This window comes from Mus musculus, chromosome X (assembly GCF_000001635.26).
Source record: "Mus musculus strain C57BL/6J chromosome X, GRCm38.p6 C57BL/6J".
Classification (NCBI taxonomy): Eukaryota; Metazoa; Chordata; class Mammalia; order Rodentia; family Muridae; genus Mus; species Mus musculus.
In genome coordinates, this window is record NC_000086.7 from 92000259 (window position 1) to 92007863 (window position 7605).

A 7605-nucleotide genomic window follows, 5' to 3' on the forward strand; every position below is an offset into this window, starting at 1 on the left:
ATGTTTTCATTTAATCTTTGAGAATTTTGTACATATTTTTCCTCCCCTCAAACTCTTCCTAGATTCACCTATCCACCCACTCAATTTCATGTTATCTCTCATTAAAAAAAAAAAACCAACAACAACAACAAAAAACTGAATCTGATTTGTATTGGCTAACTCCTCCTGAAAGATTATGGGGCTGTCCTGTAGTATTAATATACTCAATGTCATTCTATTGAAGAAAATTGAATTTTCCTTCTCCAAACAGATATCAATTGCAAATATCTTCTTGTCTAGGGTGATGTTCCCTTTCTTATTCCTAAGATTTTCTCTGGCTTGGGCTCTTATAGGTATTGTGCACGTTGTCAATAGTCTCTATGTTCTGTTCCTCTTTTGCATAGATCTCTGAGCCTTGAATGGAGAAGTGAGATAATGACATCCCATTAAGAATGGCTGCTCCAAAGTTTCTGCACATTGTCCAATTATGGGTCTCTTTGTTAATTACCATCTACTATAAGACGTTTCTGAGAGAATAGTGGAACAATGCTCTGCTCTATGAGTATAGCAGTATGCTATAGAATTGCTACATTCATTTAGCAGAATAATTGTCTAAAGGCCATCATGATCTAGCTGGATCTCAAGTTCCAGGCCTTATTAACTTATAAGCAATGGGCTCCATTTTACAGAGAGAACTTTAAATCCTATTTTAAAAAGTGGCTATCCATGTAATTTTGGGTCTAAGTTACCTACTCAGAATAATATTTTCTAATTTCATCAATTTGCCTACAAAATCCATGATGTCCATTTTTTAATGGCTGGATAGTATTCCATTGTGTAAATTAATCACATTTATTTGTATCCATTATTTGTTTGAAGAACTTTTGGGTTGTTTACAGTTTTTTAGCTACTGTGAATGAAGCTGCTATGAACATAGAGGTGGAAATGTCCTTGTGATATGATGGACAATCTATTGGGCAAATGCTGGGTCTTCAGGTAGAACTATTTTCAGTTTTCTGAGAAATAGCAAGATTGATTTCCTGACTGGTTGTATAAGTTTTTATTCCCACCAGCAATGAAGTAGTGTTCTTCTTGCTCCATATCCTCACCAGCATGTGCTTTCCCTGGAGCTTTTGATCTTAGCCATTCTGATGGGTATAAAATAGAATCTCAGGGTCATTTTGTTTTGCATTTCCCTGATGTCTAAGGACATTGAACATTACTTTAAGCGCTTCTCAGCCATTCGAGATTCCTCTGTTGAGAATTCTCTGTTTAGTTCTGTACTCTGTTTTTTAATTGGATTATTTGGTTTGTTGGTATCATAAAGTATAGGATACCCATGTTACACTCCACAGACCCAAAGTAGCGAATAAAGAAGGAAGATACAAGCAAAGGTGCTTGAATCTCACTTAGAAGGGGGAATAAAATAGTCATTGGAGGAAGATAAAGGGAGGGAACTAGGTGGGAGATGCAATGGGGAGGGTTGTAGGGGAGTTCAGGATAAGGTGTGGGAAAGACAGGAGAAAATAAATAAATGGAAAACTACAGCTGATGGGTGGAGAATGGGGAGCATTTCTAGGATGTACCAGAGACCTGGGGTTGGGGGAAGCCTCCCAGGAGGCTATAGGGGTGACTTCAGCTGAGAGTCATAGCAGTAAGGATATGGAACCTGAAGAGACCACATCCTGTAGTCAGGCAGGACCCCCAGTTGAGGGAAAAGGACACCAACCCAGCCACAAAACTTTCAATGAAAATTTGTCCTGTCTACTAGAAATTCAGGGACGAAGATGGAGCAGAGACTGAGGGAATGAGCAACCAATGACAGACCTAACTTGAGACCTATCTCGTAGGAAGCACCAATCCTGGTCACTGTTATTAATACTCTGTTATGGTTATAGGCAGGAGCCTAGCATAACTGTCTTCTGAGAGGCTCTCCCAGCAGCTGATGGAAACAGATGCAGAGACCCACAACCAAACATTGGATAGAGCTTGGGGAGTCTGGTGGAATAGTTGAGGGGGGATTGAGGGACCCAGAGACAATAGGGACCCTACTACAAGAATAACAAAGTCAAATAACCTGGTCCCTTGGGGCCTCTCGAAGACTGAACTACCAACCAAAGAGCATAAAAGTTTTGGACCTAGGCCTCCCTGAACATATATAGCAGATGTGCAGCTCCATCTTCATGTGGATTCTCCAAAAGCTGAAATCGGGGCTGTCCCTAAAGTTGTTGCTTATCTATGGAGTCCATTCTCCTAACTGAGCTGCCTTGTCTGGCCTCAGTGGGAGAGGATGTGCCTAGCCATGAAAAGACTTGACGTGCCATGGTGGGCAGATACTCAGGGCAGGGGGTCCTCTATCCTCTCATAAGAGAAGAAAAGGGGGTCAGGGAGGGGCTGTGTGAGGGGGAGACCAGGAGCTGGGCAGCAATTTTGAGATGTAAAATGAATGAATGAGTGGAAAATACAGTTGATCACTTCCCTGACCCTTATGCAACTACTGTACCAGTGGGTATATTTCTCCTTAATGTAATTTGTAGGAACTTATCTGGGTGAGATTGATCTTTAATTTTCTCCAAGAGTAGTTTGTATAGCACCTTCCAGTACCATTAATGATAGACACCAGGGTAAAGATTTCCAGTTGAGTACCACTCTCCTGTAACACCGTCCATTGTAAGCTCCTCTGCCATTCCATCTGTGGAGATTGGGCTGGCACCAGAGAAACATTCTCCACAGTGATTGTTGTATCCAATGCTACTTCGTGATCATCATTAGGATGAAGACTTTGGGCACCATGTGTGTTTACAGAGAGACAGTTTATTGAAACAATGCCTAGTTCTAATCCAACATTCCCATAGGGAAATGATAGCCTGATAGGGATCTAGTGCTGAAGGGTTGTTGGTGATAGATAATGCTGTATTTCCATCAACATTTATAGAGTTGGGGTGGATATAGTGAGGAGGTGGTCTGTCAGCTAAATAAGATAAAATGCCAGGTAGAGTGGTTCTGAAGTAACTGCTCTCTAGGTGAGGGTAAGGTGGTGGAGGTAGGGTGTAGTTCCTCTCCGGAAGCTCACACATTACTCCTCGATCTCCAATACCCATAGGGAGCATCAGAGACAAGGCAGAAGGCAGAGAGCTCAGGGAGGGACCCAGGTTTGGAATTGCCACTGGAAGTCCTGGGGCAGCGATGGCACTGTGAGAGGGAGAGGCAGCCAACTCCAGGTGACTTCCTGAGACTGACAGGGCATTCATTGCTCACAGAGGATGAAGACAGCTGCTCCATCCCCACTGGGCTCAAGTTCCTGCCATTCATCCTGCATGTCCAGGACAGGGGCCTGCATCTGCTAGGTGCCCGCTGGGGCCAGTGTCACTTTCTACCAGATCCTGCCCATGGCCGTGCCTCCCTGCACTGCCCAACATCTCCAACATCTCCGAGGGCTCCTGGTTGAGCTCTGCAGTGAGGGCCTGGCATGCTGGGCAGCGCCCGGGGCTGTTTTCCCAGAAGCTCTGGCAGTCAGACTGTCCAAACTGAGGCACGGGCCGCGCCAGCCACCTGGCTCTTAGTCGGGCTGGACATCTGACATCGGCCCAGACACTCCTGCCTCCTGGGACCCCGCACCCAGTTTACAGCTCCCCTAACATTTCCAGCCTGGCTCCGCCGGGTCAGGCCCACTGCCTTCTCAGGGCCCAGAAATAAATATTTTTAAAAAGACATGGAAGCTGTGGCTTTTAAGTAGTGTCATTTTATTTTTCATTTTAACACTAGACGTTATTACCAGCAACCTTGTCTTTTTTAAAATGTCAGTATATATATAAAAAATATGCAACACTTTCAGCAAAAATAAATCATTTGCAAATAAAGCTACAATACTTTTTCTCATGTGAAACAGTCATTTCATTAATTTTGGGGAAAATTCCATACCATGAAAATAAAACCTCAGTAGTCATACTGTTAACATCAAAAAATAAATAAAATCTACCACCCAGATACCTGGAGACATCCAGGTGGTGATCATTTGTTCACTGCCAAAATAAAGCTCTCTCTTAAGAGTTTACCACATTGCACTCAAGGCAATCTAATTATTAAAGTGTTCCTTTTAATGAAATAGGCTCTACTAACCTCTGTGCTCAGGACAGAGTATAATCATCATGGCTTTGTGATTTCTCTATTAGGATATTATTATCCTTCCTTCAGAAACATCTTGCAGGTGATACTTTTCTTGGTATGCTCATATGTATGAGACTAGACAACCTAGATCCTTGGCCCAAGTGGAGATGCCAGTGGTTTACCCTCGTTTACTTATAATCCCCAAGCAAATGTTAATTACTTCTTCCAGACCAGCTTATTTTTTAGGGGGTGGGGGGCAGGGTTCTAGACAGGGATTCTTTGCATAGTACTGGCCATCCTGGAACTCACACTGGAGAGCACACTGAACTCGAACTCACAGAGATCTGCTTGCCTCTGACTCCAGAGTGCTGAGATTAAAAGCATATACTATCATTACTCAAGTCCAGCTTTTAGTTTCTGAACTCCAAAATGAATAATTACCTTAGTCTTTTTGTTCACAAGTTCATAGTCTCATGTAGGTCACCGTCAATTAATATGATATACCCTCTTTTGTAAATACATTGCAATTCCCAAATGATTCAAAATGCCTGGCTTCAGGTTACCTACAGCTCATTTAGAAATTTCTGCACTACTTACTACTTATTTTTAAATCTCTTATTTATATTTATATCCTAGAGTTTCACTACTCATCTACTAAAGTATCACACAAACACTCTACATACTTCGTGGTGACTGACTTGATCTGCATTTTATTATTGTTATTATTGCTATTATTATTTAAGAACAAATGGAAATGTAATGTCTGGGTGTTAAATCAGCAAAACCGTGAGTGGCATATCTAGTTTATTATGATTTAATTTTTCCCACATTCCTTGCATAAACTAAGAAAGTCATGGTATATGTCTTGTTATTTGCTGAAAGAAATAATGGAATGTAAATATAATATGGGATTTATTCATATATCTATGAAAATTGATGAAAATTGATATTATGTTGCTATATATCGAGTGCTAACACTCATGTAACTTTCAATGTAATGGCAATATACACAGTGTGCATATTGTGTGTTCAGAACCAAGGCTACATTCAAGCCCCATGATGAAACACAAGTAAGTACTGCTGGAAACGCCTTAGACTCACTAACACTTAATTTTGAAGTAAATTTTGTTTATTTCATATAAATAGTTTTTGTTGTTGCCATATTTGGGAACACCCCACTCCTACATTATGTTATTTCACTTAAGAAGACTACAATTATTTGTGGGACAAATTATGAGTCCTGCTTACAGCACCTCCAGATATGAGGAAAGAAGGCAAGGGAATTCAACAGTGCTAGCTTTCAAGACAGGAAAAGTCACTGTCACACCATACCTGTGCTAGATTCAAGACCTTGGAGAATTGTGGCTTCTGATGTGGCTAGAATTGCTACTTGTTTGTCAGAGGTGCTGCCTCCACACTCCAAGCTTACATTGTACATGAGGTATTATTTTCCTCTTCCTTGAAGACTGATGGAATTCTAGTTGTAGAATGTTTCTGACAGTTGTATGTTGTCTTTCTTTTACATCACTCTTTTTATACTTCTCCATTTCCTCTTTTGGTCCCTGGTGATTTTTTAATTATTCCTGAGATTGTATGTTTTCTGTATTTTCTTTACTGTCTTCCAAGCAATTGTCATAATGGAATTTCCTAGTCTGTATTTTTACCCTAGAAGGGCAAAAAATGATGTCTGAATGCAGTTGACCTCTGAGACCCTTTTATGATCCCTACAGTGAGATATGAAGTTCGTCCCACTGAAGTTCTCTGGGCAAATGGACTGCTTATGTGTCCTATGTCTAAACTGAGTGAGCTTTCTGAAGCTAAGTAATGGGTATTAAACACTTCTTTCTTAAAATTGCCTAACTTAACTAAGCCTATTTCTCTGGCCCTATGGCTTGCTTTAAATGGAATTCTCATAGAAAAGGCAAAGTTTCATGTTTGTACAGTCTCACTCCCTTACTTTCAGGTGCCACAGACCCTCTGGGTCCCTGTGTCTGCTTGGAACGGGGTCTCTCGACGGGGGTGGGCAAAGTGTGGATGAATGACAGACAGACGCACACAGGAGAGTTTGTGTGGACTCTGAATGTAATTTTTCAAATCGAACATCAGACTTTTTATGCAGAAGACAACAAGGTAGTTGGGTGACATACCCGCAAGGTACAAATGAGGTAACCGGATGCTTAATGACTCTTACACAGAACAGAGGAATGAAAACGCAAAGACTGGCAGGAACTGGGCAAAAAATAACTGAGACAGAGTCAGCCCTATCTAAGGTCAGCTATAGTCTTAGAAGCCAGGTGTGAAAACTTTTCACTCCTAGGGCAAGGGCTTTCACACCCAAGTCATGGTTCTAACTAGGGAGTTCCGTTCTAGCTAACCATCTCATGAATAATGCAATACTCTAAAACCACAGCCCGATCTACTTCCTCAACCATTGTAAATTCCTGGATATGGGAGCGACTTGGCTTTTATTGATAGTGTAATACCAGAGGCTATTCTGAATGTCACTGTCTGGTTCAAGGACGTTCTAGGACTGTTGGAACACTGGCGGAAGGCTTTAGCTATGTCAGAATTCAATCTTAAAAGACACTTATTATAGGAAAATATTGAAAGAGAGCACGTGGATCCATACACTAGACTAACTCAGGAATGGAACACAGGAATGAAAAATTACTGTATGGGTAGGTAACGCTAGACTCCAGGAGGAGAGCTTCCTTGAAACTCTTTTGCCTTATGAGTGACCTTTAAGCCTCTCCGCTTGTCCAGTTGACTCGTCTAGAGAGCATAGCATTCAGGTATCTGCATTTTTACAGCCTTAGTTTTTGAAACTGTTTAGCACTCTCATCTACCATGCAAATATTTCTTCACGGCTCTTTGTATAAGAAATAGTTCTTTTTTTTTTATAACTTATTTATTGATTATATGTAAGTACACTGTAGCTGTCTTCAGACACCAGAAGAGGGCATCAGATGTCATTACGGATGGTTGTGAGCCACCATGTGGTTGCTGGGATTTGAACTCTGGACCTTCGGAAGAGCAGTCGGGTGCTCTTATCCACTGAGCCATCTCACCAGCCCCAAGAAATAGTTCTTATTGCAAAGCCTTAAATGAAAACATTGTGATGACTTATAAGAACACTACTGGGGAGTTCTCAGAACCCAGTTCTCAGAACATCAAAAGGTATGATGTTAGAAAGTTAGACATTACTTTTTGAATTTTGGTTTTGGATGATCAGACAGGGATTTTTCTAGTAGGATAAGCCAAGCCATATTGTTTTTTACCAAGACATATTGGTATCCCTTTGAACTGTGAGCCAAAACTCTTTCCTTCAGTTTTCAGATATTCTGTAACAGCAAAGAAAAAGTAAGTGATGCAGTTTGAGTACTATCATGGACATTGGCTAATATTACTGTTGGACTTTTATAATCCTGATTTCTGTATAGTCTTTTGAGACCCATAAGATTTCATAGTGTGAAAGATCACTGATGGACACATGTCAGTACCCTTGGGACCTTTATACCT

The 7605-nt window shown here is 41.1% G+C and overlaps 1 pseudogene; it reads right to left on the reverse strand.

Moving 5' to 3' along the window:
• On the reverse strand, nucleotides 2628-3491 carry Gm14784 (predicted gene 14784; annotated as a pseudogene).
• Nucleotides 3492-7605: the final 4114 nt, after the last annotated feature.